General features: G+C 36.3%; 1 protein-coding gene across 13 annotated transcripts in view; it reads right to left on the minus strand.

Annotated features, from left to right (window-relative positions):
• The window catches only part of sema4c (sema domain, immunoglobulin domain (Ig), transmembrane domain (TM) and short cytoplasmic domain, (semaphorin) 4C), a 656,757-nt gene that overhangs the window by 249,476 nt on the left and 391,161 nt on the right, over positions 1 to 16,120 (minus strand). For 8 of the 13 annotated variants that reach the window (XM_073950578.1, XM_073950577.1, XM_073950589.1 and 5 more), the window contains 2 exons: positions 7,154 to 7,240; positions 6,553 to 6,663 (listed from right to left, as the gene is read on the minus strand). The gene's annotated coding sequence lies outside the window, so the exon portion shown is untranslated. The remainder of the gene's footprint in view (positions 1 to 6,552; positions 6,664 to 7,153; positions 7,241 to 16,120) is intronic. The other 5 variants (XM_073950580.1, XM_073950579.1, XM_073950585.1 and 2 more) reach the window with 2 other exon arrangements.

The following is a 16,120-nucleotide window of genomic DNA, read 5'->3' on the forward strand; positions in this document are numbered from 1 at the left end:
AAGGAATTATGTGGAACTCAGCATTTTTTTCAGTGTAGACTCAAAAAAATGTCATTTGGTTCTTTATTTTAACAATCTAAGCACAAAGTCTAAAACGCACAGCAAAAAAGCTTTAAGGGCATGTCCAAATCAACTTTATATGTTAGGGATGTAAAAATACGGTCTGTGCCCCAGTGCATGGTCTAACAGGGTTGTGCTTTTTCAATTAATGAGTTATGGGTGTATTTTGAGCATAATATGCATTAAATTCCCATTTCTCATTCCCTTTAAAAGTCAATTGCATCATTCCATATTACATTTGCTACTTACTTGGCGGACTTTGTAAGTGGGAAAACTGAACACTTCACTAGTGAGAAAACAGTTAAACACACCATGTGAAGTGTGAAAATAAAGAATGAGCCTCCTCTATTCAGCCTCTTTACTTTCTCTTTTCTTTTTACTTTTTACTTAACCCCTTTACATTTGCGGATAAGGAAACAGTGTTGTACACACTCCACTGAAGACCATTATCGTACATTCACCAAAAGCTATATGGACACATTGGATAATTAAGTGGAGCAAAGCCACACCACATGCAGCTTGATCTTCCATTGTTAAATAAATTTGATAAGTGTGCAACATTTTCACGCTAGAAAGCATGTTTTATGCAGGAATATAACTGATATGCTGCAATGGCCCCTTTAAATACGAGATCAGTGTAGCGAATTTTGACGCTTAGACCTTGGACGCTCTCACCGCTTTCAGTGTGAACCCACATTTAGCCTACATATTTGATTTTGTTTGTTAAACGCAAAGAGTAGTTTCAAAACAATTTCTAAATTCTGTTCTAATTCCCAGCAATCAAATAAATTAACAATAGTAATGTTATAAAAATAATAAAGATAATATAATAAAGCTATATCAATCTACTGTATAAACACACGTCCTATTCTTATGCCCTATATGGTGATGCATACGTCTCCAAAACCTGACAGGAGGACAAATCTAAACTTTTTATTAAAACAAATATAAATATGCATATAATAAATAATACTGCTAATAATAATAATAAATATTATACTTTGATTTAAGGTTTAAAAAGAATAGAGAAGGTTTTCTATCTTTCTAATTTCTGAAAGAAAAGCATATATTTAGTGTCTCTAAATTAAACAGTATTAATTCTTTTTGTGAATGTAATTGTTTTGTTGACCAAAATAAATATTTTTCATTTAGATTAAAGTAAATTTTAGTTTAAATTATTTTATCTAAAAACTTAAATTATAAGTTAAAGTATACTTTTAGAAAAAGAAAATAGCTGTAACAAATTACGAGTTGGTTCAATGTTTATTTTTTCATTGTGTTTGATGCTTTAAAATGTGGAATTTGCACACTATGAAAAATTACACAACAAAAAGTCATGACTACAAATGTTTTTATGTTACTTTACCTAATTTTTTTATATGTTACTTTATTTTAATAAGTTAATCAGGTTCTAACTACATTTATTTAAGTTATGCAAAGTTTAATTAGTTTATTATTTTTAGTCAGTTTGACTGATATAAGCAACTCAGGCTCATTGCGGATACAATCCTAGGTCTACATTTCTTGTAGACAGCGAAATACATAGCCGGAGGCATGTCTGCTCGCAGTTTTTCTTTTCGCAAATTTGTTGTGTATGCTTTATGATCTCAAATTTCTCTTGCGCGCACTCTTCTTGTGTAAAATCCAATAGAGGGCACAATACACACTTCAGCATACCAGGCCAGCTTGCTATCGACTGACTGACTGACCAACCCACCCACCCACTTACCCCTTAACTAAACCCAACTGATAGTGTTTTTTTAAAGCAATCTAGAAAAAGAAAAGCTGTCGCGGCTACATGATTTCACCACATTTTCACCCTGTTGCCTATTTATTAATTTATTGTTATTATTATTATTTATTTATTTATTTTTGTTTATCTGGTTTCTGGAACCATTCTTCGTCATACTCAAACCCTGTTGTCGCGGACAACTCCGACTCTACGTCCCAAGTCGTAGAAAAGCTGTCCATATGGAGGTAAGCAACTGGCAGCACTAAGAGGAGCAGAAACTGTCAGTGGCGTCATACCGCGCCGTTCGTTTTAAAGACGAAACAGTCAGACTTACCTCTGGCTACATAATTCATGCTCACCAGAAATGTAGACAGGGGTATGTATCCACAATGAGCCTGTGTAGGATGTAAGTTAAGATGACTAGAAAAGTTCATTTGAATCAACTAAAAAATTAAGGCAGCATTTGTTTTATAGTGTAGGTTGCTCACTAGTTCACCAGTAAATCTGCTGTATTGCAATCACCCTGAGCTAACATCATAAAGAAATAGTATCCATTTGATCAGATATCAGAGGGGGGAAATTAAAGCCATAGTGACAGTTTAAATGCAGCACAATTTTGCAGTAAAACTGCAGACTTGGCAACTGTGTTTATTGCCAATCATCCTAATTCACATCAAGCCAAAGCTGGAACAAATTAGTGCAGCTGGGCACAGACACCCACACAAACACTTTACAGCAAGACGACGTGACATTGAACACCTGTATGCTGAATACACATACGGTAAACAAAGTCACAGTGAGTGAACATATGCTGGGAACAAGACAGGCCTGAAGATGCAACTTTCCATATCAGTCTGTATTTCTTTTTGTTAACCATACGGATCCATACGGTAACAGAAGATACAAGCAGAACACTACATAGATTATCATATTAGGGAAACTTCAAAATCCATCTTGAATAGATTTGCATCACACAGACAATCGTGCGCACAAACACCACCTGTACAAGTGATTATAATACGTTTTTCAGATTCAATATGACATTTATTTTTGCAATAATTAAAATAAGACCTGTATACAATTTAGTTACAGCATATACATAAATGCATTTAATTCTATTTTTGTTCATCTGAGAATTTATATTTCCAAAAAGATAATATTTTTGCAATTATTATGCTTTTTCTTCCTTTATTTTAGTTAATTAAACTGAAGTTATGATGGAAAATTGTTTAAAGCCACTAAAAATACTTTGCCTTAATAATCATATTTAAGTAATTTAGTAGCAAAAAAATAACTAAATTGTATTTCTTGAAAAAAAACCATCAAAAATAAAATTAATATTTTAAAATCTACTTAAGAAAACAAATAAATGCTTTTCCTTTGCACGACCACATAATATGCTATTACCATAAGTAAATATAAATTAAATTAGTATTATTTTAATATTAATAATATTTCAATAAACAAAAATATAAGAAAAACAGTAAACAATATTCAAGTGAAAAGTAAATACTACCAAACACACACAAAAAAAAATAAATAAATAAATACCGTAATTGACAATTTTGGTCTCAAGTTATTCTGTAAAATGTACAGTGCACTTTTTAATGTTGACAGTAATACTGTAAAATGTATTCCTGGCGATTTTACCAACACAATCTCACAATTTGTAACTTTTTGATTAAGAGGCTGATTCGTATGAATTCGTATAATCTCATTTGTACAATTTAGTAAGATCTGCTTGTCCCCTAATAACAGTTGGTTTTAGGGGTGGGGTTTGGTGCCACATCTCCTTTCAAAAATATAAAATAATCTCTCCATTTATATATAGTTAACTGGTGATCTGGGACCCTTAGCCTGGATAGACTGCTGTACATAGGTTTATGTAGGTACATGAGAATATGTTTTTTAAATGTCAATTGTTTAAGAATATTTTGTTGAACAAAAAGTTATAGTTTGCTTGTTTTGACCCATTTTTTATATATTGTGTGGTACCCCTCACAAATCTATCTTTTAAATTCATATGTTTAATAGGAAGCTATACAATATTATGAATAAGTCAGTATTTAAGCCAAACTAACTAAAAAACTAAAACTAGTCCACCCAAATTTATATGTAAAATATTAACTAAATTAACTAAATATTAACTAATTATATTAAATTAATTTTTTTTGTTATTATTATTCTTTTACTTTTTAATTTTTTTAATGTTATGTCATGTTTTTTGGATGTTGTGTAAGTTATGTTTTGTCTTCTTGTGTTGTTATTATGTGATTGTGATTAATTGTGGGACCCCCTTGAAAATGAGATAGTACATCTCAAGGGGTTTATCCCAATGAATAAATATAAAATAATTAAATACAAATTTAAAAAGAAAAAAAAAAGAGGAAAAATCTTTAGAAAAAAAAAAGAGAAGCAAAAAATATACTACAGAATGTTAACGAACTACAAATCCCAATTCCGCTATACACACACACATTGGCTTCCACTTTCACTGATTACACAATCACAGCTATAACCCGTTTTCTAGGATTGTTTGGACTATAAATATACCCTGCACACTTAAATCGTTAGGAAGTCTTTGATTGTATTGTCGTGTCCCAGATCTTTGTCTTAGTTTTGTTTGTTTTCTGATTATTTAATACTTGTTTTTGGATTGCTGTTATGTGTTTGACTATGCCTATTTTGATCATGATTTTGGATGCCTGTTTTGAACCTGAGTTTTTCCCCTGTGTTTGACCTTTTTGTATAATTTCATTAATAATTTCTCAGTAGACATGGATAACTTTTGTCTTCACCTCGTCCGCAACACGCTATACAAATCTCTTAATATATATATATATATATATATATATATATTAAGAGATTTGTATAGCGTGTTGCGGACGAGGTGAAGACAAAAGTCTATATATAAAAGTATAAAAGTATATATATATATATATATATAAATCTATCCATCCATCCATCCATCCATCCATCCATCCATCCACTGTATTCAAAATTAAATCCATACGTTCGGACTTCAATCCATTTATTCAGATTTTCATTCCATATATTCAAGCTTCAATCCCTTCCATATTGTCAAATTTTCCTGAATGGCATTCCATATTATTTATGTATATAAAACACTTCATTCAATAAGTTCTTGTACTAAGAGGAAAGTGCTACAATATCATAAAAAAAAAAAAAACCTCTTATTTCTGTAATTATTTTTTATTGTTTTTTTAATTGAGGTATAAATGGAAATGATCATCTGTTGCAATTGACAGCATGCCATACAAACCGTTCCTCTAAGAGCTTTAACAGTATTTTTTTTAGAGAAAAAAAATATGACTGGCCTTCATATATAAAGCAAAACAAGTTCACACACAGACACGCACACACAACCCTGTGCTTATCTGAGTGTGTCAGTGATGGTATAGTGTGTTGATGTTGTGTTTAAAGCCCAAAGCTCCAAATCCATACAGCTCTTTTCAGCTTGCTGTCTGTAACCAACAGAATTATCCAGCACATTTAGACCCGTATGCTCACTGTGGAAAATCTTATCACAAAAGTCTCTCTGCTGCCAAATACACATCTTCAGCTTTTGGAAAACACGCACACACACACAGACACACACACAGACACACACACACACACAATAAACACTTTTTATGAATAATACTGCTACATAAAACATGAGGGTATGAGCATTATTTCCAGGGACAGAGAGAAGTTAAAAATCTCCATTTCAGTAGAACAGTTGCTTTCTATTGAAGAAAAAAAAAATCAGTGTTTTGTATGACTCCCGAGGCTATTCAAAGGTTTTTCCATGTAAATTATAAAATACATCCATTTTTCTGTTCGCAGTGTCACGGCACAATTCTTAATGACAGCATATGGCACTGTTGCTGTCTAACGCTGTAATTTACAGGTTTGTGAAGCAAATATTTTGTCAGCGTGCGGCTAAATAAGTGCGGAGAGAGGAAGGTTTATGGCAGAACTGCAGGAGGAGAAGAGATTAATTTGCTTTGTGCAGGGGCTTATGTGCAGAGAGCGGCTCATCCGTCTGTGTACTCCAGTTATTTCTGTTGGACTCAGCACACACGCTACAGCGCTGGAACAGGTGACCTGCTCAAGCACGCTGTTGAGGAAGCTATTCTGAAACGGCGGCCTTTTAAGCGCAGAGTTACTTAAGATATGCAGTTGTTTAAATATGGTCAAGATATGCCCATGAAAGACTACTTCACTGCACAACAACATACTTTGAATAAAAAGCAGATGTAACTACGGCATATTGAAGCTCTAAAGCGGGGTCACAACCGCCCGGTGGCCTTAGGATGACAGAGAACACTTAATAAGCATTCCGTATCTACATAAAGGAGGAATACATCAAGGTTATTGATATATACACAGCCATATCACTCTGCAGCCCAAGGTTAATCATTGAAGCTAAGCAGGGCTGAGCCTGGTCAGTACCCGGATGGGAGACCACATGGGTTAACTAGGTTGCTGTTGGAAGTGGTGTTAGTAAAGCCAGCAGGGGGCACTCAACCTGTGGACTGTGTGAGTTCTAATGCCCCAGTATGGTGAAGGTTGTCTTTTGGATGAGTAAAACCGATGTTGTGACTCTTCTCCTAAAGAGTAGGGGTGTAACCCTGGTGTCCTAGCCAAATTCCATCCATCTGCCCTTACCCATCATGGCTCTCCTCATGATTTTTACCACATATTCACCCAGTTATTTACTTGATTTTCTTTTTTAGATTCTGTTTTTGTCTTACCTGCCTTCTGGAACCGTTCTTCACTGGACTCGAACCCTGTCGCCGTGGTCAGCTCCTCTCTGCAACTCAAGTCGAGCTATCAGGACAAACTGGTTACAGCGGGAAAGCAGTCTATACAGAGGGAAAGAGCTTAGAATGACCAAGAGGCGACACTCAATAGAACGTTCCATTGCAACAGCAGCGCCCAGCAACAGCCCTGGATTCCACCATTGTGGAATGAAATCGATCGGCTGTCCATTGGATCTAATTACTGTCGCGATGGCAAGCAGCTACTTTGTTTTTTATTTATTTATTTAAAAAGCGCAATAAAACTGAGAAACAACCTGAAAGACGACAATACAACACTTATTATTACAATCATCAGCACTTTTAATAGTTTATTTTACAAACTTATAATATGCTGTTGTTCTATTGGAGTTTTCATTCCAAAATGGCAGCCGGGCCCTCTAGTGGCTTTTTCCCAAATTACACTAGAGTGTCGCCTCTTGGTCATTCTAACCTCTTTGACAGAGGGAAGGGGTCAGATGGTAAGCGAGAAAAGGAATGGTGTCACACCACCCTGTAGTGTTCGTTTAAAAAAATGAAATGCAATAATACGTACCTCTGGCTACATAATATGCATTCTTTAGAGTCCGCGTCACTCATTCGTGAATAGCGCTGAAAGTTTTAGAGCCAATCGCAGTCCTTTCTGTTGAGCATATGAGCACAATGACCAAGCATAAGATTGTTGCAAGATCAAATAAGGTTGCAGCCAAAATTTAACAAGAATTCTTTTTATTATTTATTACATTTTCCATTCATTGTAATTTATTAACGTCAACCCCAATCCTAAACTAAACCATCACAGTACTGTTAAAAACATTAATTATTGTTATACAATGGTACAAAAAGATGCTTTATTGATGTGCAAATCTGCAGCTGTATCCTATCTAGACTTTACCCAACCATAGAGATGAAAGAACTTTCAGAAAACTCCAGCCACATGACATCAGAGTGCATGCTACTTTCTCCATTCTGATTGGCTAACATGGCTAGATTCACACCAAATGGATTAGATGCAAATGAGGCAAAATTACACACATCCGCAGCAAACGCATCACATATTTGGTGCCATTTGCCCGCAGGATGGTAATCCATCTCTGTTCTCATGTTTGCATTCATTTTTATGCAATTTACTCCTGCACATACTTAATTCAAGTGTCATTATCTTCACCTTTTGGTTTAGAATGCCCTTACCATGCATCTTACAGTGCACTTTACACAACACAGTACATCTTACTTTATAAAAATACCTGTGTACATGTGGATACAGCCTAAAATTATCCTGTACAGTTGATGTCAAAATTATTAGCCCTCCTGTATATTCCCAAAATGATTTAACAGAGCAGATATTTTTTTCACAATATTTCAAATAATATTTTTTCTTCTGGAGAAAGTCTTATTTGTTGTATTTTGGCTACAATGAAAGCAGTTTTTGTTTAGTTTTTTTTTTTTTAACATTAATATTATTAGCACCCTTAAGCTATTTTTTCTATACTTTGTTTAGGGGTTTTTTTGTCTACAGAAAATAAATTAATTAATTAATATCAGTATTAGTTGATTTTTAAGCCTAAATTCTTTCAGACAAAGAATAATTTTAAGTATCAAGAATAAGTATCATACACTATTAATTTTGAAAAAGCATAAGCAAAATGCCATGCTGGGGTCAAAGTATTGAACACATAAAGAAAGGGATGTGTAGAAAGGCAGTGAAAGCTCAGACAGCAGCTGAAATCTCACAGTAGTTATTCAGCAACCGTCTGCCTTTTGTCGGTGAACATTAATATTAGCTGCTTTAGTCTCACATCTACATTATCAGGATGATGAAGATGAAACCAGAGTGGACATTTCAGCAAGACAATGATCCAAAACACAGCCAAGCATTCTCAAATGCTTTCAGAGAAAGAAAATCAAGCTGTAGAATGACCCAGCCAACCCATCGAATCAAATAGAAAATACAAAACAAAGATCAGTTTGGATAAACGACACTCACAGAATCATCAAGATTTTTACACTCTGTTGATTTCTGTGAAAAAAAATAAAATAAAAATCACACCCGAGCAATGCATGCCACTTCATTCCCCACACGAGAGTCGTCTTTAAGGGGAGGTTAAAGACAATTTTAGGGTTTTCCCCTCAATAATAATAACTTTGTGAAGGTGTTCATGTGTTCACCAATCAAATTACATAATGAATGGTTGACCGTTTAACAATAATACTATCAAAAGTGCTTTGTGAGAGAGCTGACATATGATAGGAACACATTTGATTAATTTCTTGTTTGGCTGTAGAGCTGTGTGCGCAATGCAATGTGACAAAAATGGCACTCATTTGGTATCACTTTAGGTTATTGCTGAAAAAGGTAAAAGAAAATAAATATGCCAAGCTAAAAAAAAAAAACAACACATCTCACGTCCTTGTAGCAAAAAGGACATAAACTCGAGAAAGATACTGCAGGAAACAAATGATAAATGATGTAACTTGCAGTCATTTGTAGTGATACATTTTCAATAGTCCATCCAATAGTCCATTTAAGCAAAGTACAAGCCCCATAGAGCAAACCCAAGAGGGTATGTCAGGTCAAAGAAAAAAAATAATAAAATAAAACCTCACACTTGAAAATTTTATTGGCTTTAAGTGTTTGAGATACACTGCATGAACTGTTGGATCATAGACCACAAAGGGTCAATAGGGGCCACAGTGTAGAACCCAAAGCACACGCTAGCCTTTATTTAGGCCCTGGAGTTCGATTGAACACATCCGAAAGTATTTTGCCCTCTGCTCTTTAAGCAGAAGACTTTTTTGGTCAGTGTTTGGGTTTGGACGGTCTGCCGAAACAGATTTCTGACAGGCTTCTGAGGCAGCATAACGCTCTACTGATCAACAACAAAAAAGGCTTTGATGACCAAGTGTATATTCACAGACCACAATACAAATTTCAAACAGGAAAAACAGTCAAATGTAGAAAAAAATCCAGGACATTTATATGCAAAACTGTGTATCAATCGAAATTTTCAGCCATCGTTTCTTTCCTTGAGCCTATCATATCTCTATTAGTCTTCTGAGGCAGCATAACAGTATATTGATCTAAACAAAACTAAGAGCTTTGATTATAACCAAGCGGATATTTGATTTATCCAAATATTGCTTTTGTGCTCAAAATTGTGTCAGATGTTAAAAAGATGAGCATCAATCTGCAATTATACAGTCAAACACAACTTACAGATGTCATTTCTTTCATTCAGGCTATCATGTCCAACAAAGGAAACATGCAGATTTCTGTTTCCTTTGTAGAACTCAATAGAGAAATCTGAAAAGACTAGACGTGACACGATCATCAGATTCGGACGTGCCTTGTTGGCTTCCTAATTCCATATGCTGCCTGCAGAGACAACATTTGTTCAGCTTTCGGATGCAGCCACAGACTTTTAGTTTCTGTGTCCGATAGCAGCCTACAGCAGAAAGGCAAACTCAACACTTGTATTTCTGAGATTCTTTCACATAATCGAGTTTTTGAAGGCAACATGTATGTATCCTTCACTGCCTACTGCCCTGTTTCCACTTGAAATCTGTGTGTTCAAATGCAGCTCTTGTGACCAGATGTTGAATTTTGTCAAGACCTTTACTCATCTTGTTTCGTCATGCTCTACATCACTCGCATGAACACGACTGAGTGAACAAATCCATGTTACGTGGGTTATCGGTGAGCTGAAAGCAAGGATATGATCAGAATGTGGATGACACTTATGATTTTAGTCATAACCTGTGTATTGATATAACACCGCTTTGAATACTTATGATGGCTTAAGACAGTCAGCATACTGTTATACTATATAAACTTAATATTCTTCGCCTTCTTCTTCTGAGACTAATTTATTTACACATCTCCCCCTTAACCGTTCAAGCTATAAAAACCAAACTTATTCCTAACCTCCAAACTATTCTGACTCGGGTTGCTATATTTTTTCCAACTGATCCAACTTATGGTTTTCCAAAAACTGACCAGGAAAATTCGGAAGAGTCCCATTGACTTAAGATTGAACCAAACTTTGTGACCTTATAACCTTGAGGTAGACTGTCATACAGACTTAAGTCTGAGGTCATTTCACTCAGCCTACCAATCTGCCAATCACTGATGACCTTTCAACTTACTAGCCACACCCTAGCAAGCACTTACGGCAGACTAGCAACCCTAGCATACTCTCACATTGAATTCCATTGCAAAAAAAAAACTGCCATTGACTACATTGGACATACTAACAGCATAGCAATCCATACTAGCAATATACTGAAACATACTACAAACATACTAACAAGCATACTAATCATACTAGCAACATGTTAGTTTACTAAATTCATGCTAACAACATGCTAGTTTATACTAGAAACATGCTAGTAACATGGTAATCCATATTAAACCATGGTAACAACATGCTAAATTATGCTAGAAACATGCTAACATAATGCTAATTCATACTAGAACTATGCCAATTTATGTTAGCATCTGCATAGCAATCACTCAAAAGACCTTAGCAACAGCCTAGCAACCACTCAGAACACCTTAGCAACCACCTTAACAACCACCTAGAACACCCTAGCAACTACTTAGCGTTGCCTTAGCATGCCCTCAGAACACCTTATCAACTGTCTAGCAACACTTCAGTAACCACCTAGAACACCCTAGCAACTGCCTAGCAATGCCTTAGCAACCACTTTGAACACCCTAGCAGCAGCCTAGCAATCACTCAGAACACCTTAGCAATTACCTATCAACGCCATAGCAACCACCTAGAATACTCAAGCAACTGCCCAGTAACACCTTAGTAACCACTCAGAACAACATAGCAACAGCTTAGAAACAACCTAAAACACCCTAGCAACAACCTACCAACCACCTAGCAATGGCTTATCAAACACTCAGAACACCCTAGCAACCATCTAGCAACATCTTAGCAACCACATAGCAACCACTCAGAACACCTTAGCAACCACCTTAACAACCACCTAGAACACCCTATCAACTACCTAGCATTGCCTTAGCATGCCCTCAGAACACCTTATCAACTGCCTGGCAACACTTCAGTAACCACCTAGAACACCCTAGCAACTGCCTAGCAATGCCTTAGCAACCACTTTGAACACCCTAGCAGCCGCCTAGGAATCACTCAGAACACCTTAGCAATTACCTATCAACGCCATAGCAACCACCTAGAACACTCAAGCAACTGCCCAATAACGCCTTAGTAATCACTCAGAACAACATAGCAACAGCTTAGAAACAACCTAAAACACCCTAGCAACAACCTACCAACCACCTAGCAATGGCTTATCAAACACTCAGAACACCCTAGCAACAATCTAGCAACATTTTAGCAACCACATAGCAACCACCTAGAACACCCTATCAACAACCTAGCATTGCCTTAGCATGCCCTCAGAACACCTCATCAACTGACTGGCAACACTTCAGTAACCACCTAGAACACCCTAGCAACTGCCTAACAATGCCTTAGCAACCACTTTGAACACCCTAGCAGCCGCCTAGCAATCACTCAGAACACCTTAGCAATTACCTATCAACGCCATAGCAACCACCTAGGACACCAAGCAACTGCCAAGTAACGCCTTAGTAACCACTCAGAACAACATAGCAACAGCTTAGAAACTAAAACAACCAAGCAACAACCTACCAACCACCTAGCAATGGCTTATAAAACACTCAGAACACCCTAGCAACCATCTAGCAACATGTTAGCAACCACATGAAACACCCTAGCAATGCCTTAGCAACTATTCAACACACTAGCAACTGCATAGCACCACTCAGAATACCCTAGCAACCACCTAGCAATACCTTAGCAACCACTCAGAACACCTTAGCCTAAACAACGAGTCATAACATCCTAGTAATGCCTTGTCAACCGCCTAGCAACCACTCCGAACACCATAGCAACCACTTACCTTTAAAATAGTAAATTAAATGAATCTTTGTGTGTGTGTGTGTGTGTGTGTGTGTGTGTGTGTGTGTGTGTGTGTGTTCAGTTTTTGAGCAATGTTGTTTTTTGTTTTTTTGTGGAATATTCAATTCAATTTTAATTCAATTTATTTATAACGCACTTTAAAACAACACAGTTGACCAAAGTGCTGACAACAAAGAGTAAAACAAACTTTAAAATACAAATAAATAAACATAAAATGTCAAGATCTCAAGCTGTGCTAAAAGCCAAATTGAACAGGTGGGTTTTAAGAAGGGATTTAAAAACAGTGATGGAAGAGGCTTGTCTAATGTACAACGGCAGCTCATTCCACAATTTTGGTGCAGCCACAGCAAAAGCCCGATCCCTTCTGAGCTTTCGACTGGTCCTGGGCACACCCAGGAGGAGCTGGTTGGCTGACCTGAGCGAACGATAAGGTGTGTAGGGACAGAGAAGCTCAGAGAGGTAAAGGGGTGCAGCACCATTTAGACACTTAAAAACAAATAAAAGTACCTTCAAATGGATCCTGAAGTGCACGGACAGCCAGTGAAGAGAAGATAAAATTGGGGTGATGTGCTCGTATTTGCGTGTGCCAGTTAAAAGATGTGCAGCTGCATTCTGAACCAGTTGCAGTCGAGACCCCAAAATAAAGGGCATTACAGTAGTCCAAACGGGAGGTTATAAAAGCATGGATTACTGTTTCAAGGTGCTTGTGCGATAAAACGTGCTTAATTTTGGCCAGTTGTCGTAAGTGAAAGAAGCTAGATCGAACAACAGACCGAATCTGGCTTTCAAGCTTTAGTTTAGGATCCATTTTAAAACCCAAGTTCACAATCTATGGCTTACAAAAAGTTTCGAGATTATTTATTTGTACAGAATGAGTGACGTTGGAACTGGGGCCAAACACCATCAATTCGGTCTTAGAATCATTAAAATGGAGAAAATTCAGTGCCATCCAATACTTAATGTCCTTTAAACATGAGTCCAGTGCATTTAGCGGAAGGTCATCTGTTCTTTTAAGGGAACATAAATCTGACAGTCATCGGCATAACAGTGAAAGATGATGCTGTGTCTCCTGAGAATCGAACTAAGTGGAAGCCGATATAGAGAGAACAATAAAGGGCCCAGAATAGAACCCTGTGGAACTCCATAAGCTAGTGGAGCACAGGAGGACTCACAATCACCCAACCGCACAGAGAAGGTTCGGCCTTCCAAATAAGACCTGAACCATTCCAAAGCTGCACCTTTAATGCCAACCCAATGTTCCAAGCGTGAAAGTAAAATGTCATGATCAACAGTGCCAAATGCAGCTGTTAAATCTAATAGGATAAGAACCACACAGTCACCTGAATCACATGATAAAAGAATATCATTAAAAACTCTTAAAAGAGCAGACTCAGTGGTGTGCATTGCTCAGCACTATGAAATATGAGAATATGTCTCATATTTTCCCAACAAAACACAAGATAAAAAATCTAAAAAAACAAAAAACAAATGTGCCATCAACAATGCATTACAATTAATCTTAATAACTTCAGCATCCAAAAAAGTGGAGGGTTAGGTGCATTCAAATCATGTCAACTAAAGATCGCCTTGTACCTACTTTTGATAATTCATTCATTCATTTTCTTTTCAGATCAGTGGCTTTATTAATCTGGGGTCGCCACAGTGAAAATGAAAACCACCAATAAAAAAAGTGCTGAACATTTGAAGAAGGGGAGGTGTAGACAGGCAGGGAAAGCTCAGACAGCAGCTGAAATCTCTCAGTAGTTTTTCAGCAACCCTCTGCACTTAATTATTGTAAATGAATATTAGCTGCTTCAGTCCAACATCTACAGTATATTAGCAGGATGATGAAGAGGAAACCAGGATGAACAATCCAGAACAACAATAATCTAAAACAAAGCCAAAGAAACTCTCAAATGCTTTCAGAGAAAGAAAATAAAGCTGTAGAATGGCCCAACCAATCACAATCCAATAGAAAATACAAAATAAAGATCAGTTTGGATAGACAAAACCCGCATAACCATCAAGATTTTTACACACTGTCTGTGAAAAAAAATTACACCTGAGCAATGCATGTGACTTCATTCTTCATATGAGAGTCGTCTTTAAGGTGAGGTTAAAGAATATTTTTGGGTTTCCCACTCAATAGTAACAACTTTGCGGTGGCGTTCATATGCATTCAACAACTGCTTTCATATGTCCCATTTCTGACTTCAAAGCATTCCAGATAACTACACAGTTGCATTGTCACTGTGATATGAATATAATTCATAACATTTCATATTATTGTACCAATTATATCTAAAAGCAATAGAAAATGCTCAGTGTACTTTGAATGTATATTGCACTCTAAAGCATATATAATCACAGAATTAGCCTTTAATAGTATGGTTCCCACTCATTTTGTGCTGTAAACATACTTGGAAGTTTATTTAGATGTTTCACATAAGGTAGCTCCATGCTTTAGCAGAACTAGCCACCAATTTGTAAAGTGTATGACACGTCTCACTAAAGTCTGGGTTCTGAGGTCAAAGGTAGAATGTCTGACTTATCACAGCATTCTAAATGTTATTTACATTTAGGAAGTAGAAAAAGTCCCAATTTCTTATTGTCCACAGTGCAGCATTACTTCTAGCCCAGCAATGTTTTGCTGCTACCTACTGTAACAACTGCTTTTTCTGTTTCTGAGCCGGTGCTTTAAGTGTCGAAAGACAAAGGACTAATTAGGAAATAAGCTCTAGTGGAAAAGAGGTATAAATGATCAAAAGTGGACAAGCTCAGAACGTTTTAGTCTTGTTTTTAATAACAGGTTTAAATGGGACCTATGATATACTTGATCCTTTGCATTCTAAAACATGATGCTTTGAGAGCTGGTGGGCAGTGAATTTGTATGTAAATGTACATTTTTTTTTGCACAACATGTTCACAGTTGGTACTATTTCTAGCAAAAGAATAGTGATTAAATATTAACTTATATCACTAACCCTTGTGCACTGTTCAAATTTACTACCATTTTGTTAAGTTCGGGATGAAAACATCCAAACATCCTTTTTTTTTTTTTTTTTTGCATGAATCTGTTAATCACCACCAGCCTTAATCAAACCTACTAAATTGCTTAGAAAATTACTGGATTTGAACTCTTTAATTGCCAAGTTCACAAATGATGTGACTGATTTGGTGAAGAAAAAAAAATAAAACACACAAAATGACGTATCTTCAATATAAAAAGTAATTGTGAACTAATTTGTTTTTAATCCATCAAATTGTTGGACATGTGAAAGCTTAATAACAACATTGGCTTTGATGTATTGTTAGATTTTCATTTTTTTTCCCTGATTTACTGTTGGTGGCTGTTTTTGCCCCATTGGTTTGCATTAGAGCCGCATTTGATGGTGCATAAATACACAGTTTCATTCTGATGCATATTTTGATTTTCTCTGACACATCAAGGTAAGCGCGCAAAGGTCACGCTCTCACACAAATTGCTGTTAAACTCCATATAAAATCCAGAAACTAAGCTTTCAGATAGGCACAGGCCTATCTAAATG

This window comes from Danio rerio, chromosome 5, assembly GCF_049306965.1.
Source record: "Danio rerio strain Tuebingen ecotype United States chromosome 5, GRCz12tu, whole genome shotgun sequence".
Classification (NCBI taxonomy): domain Eukaryota; kingdom Metazoa; phylum Chordata; class Actinopteri; order Cypriniformes; family Danionidae; genus Danio; species Danio rerio.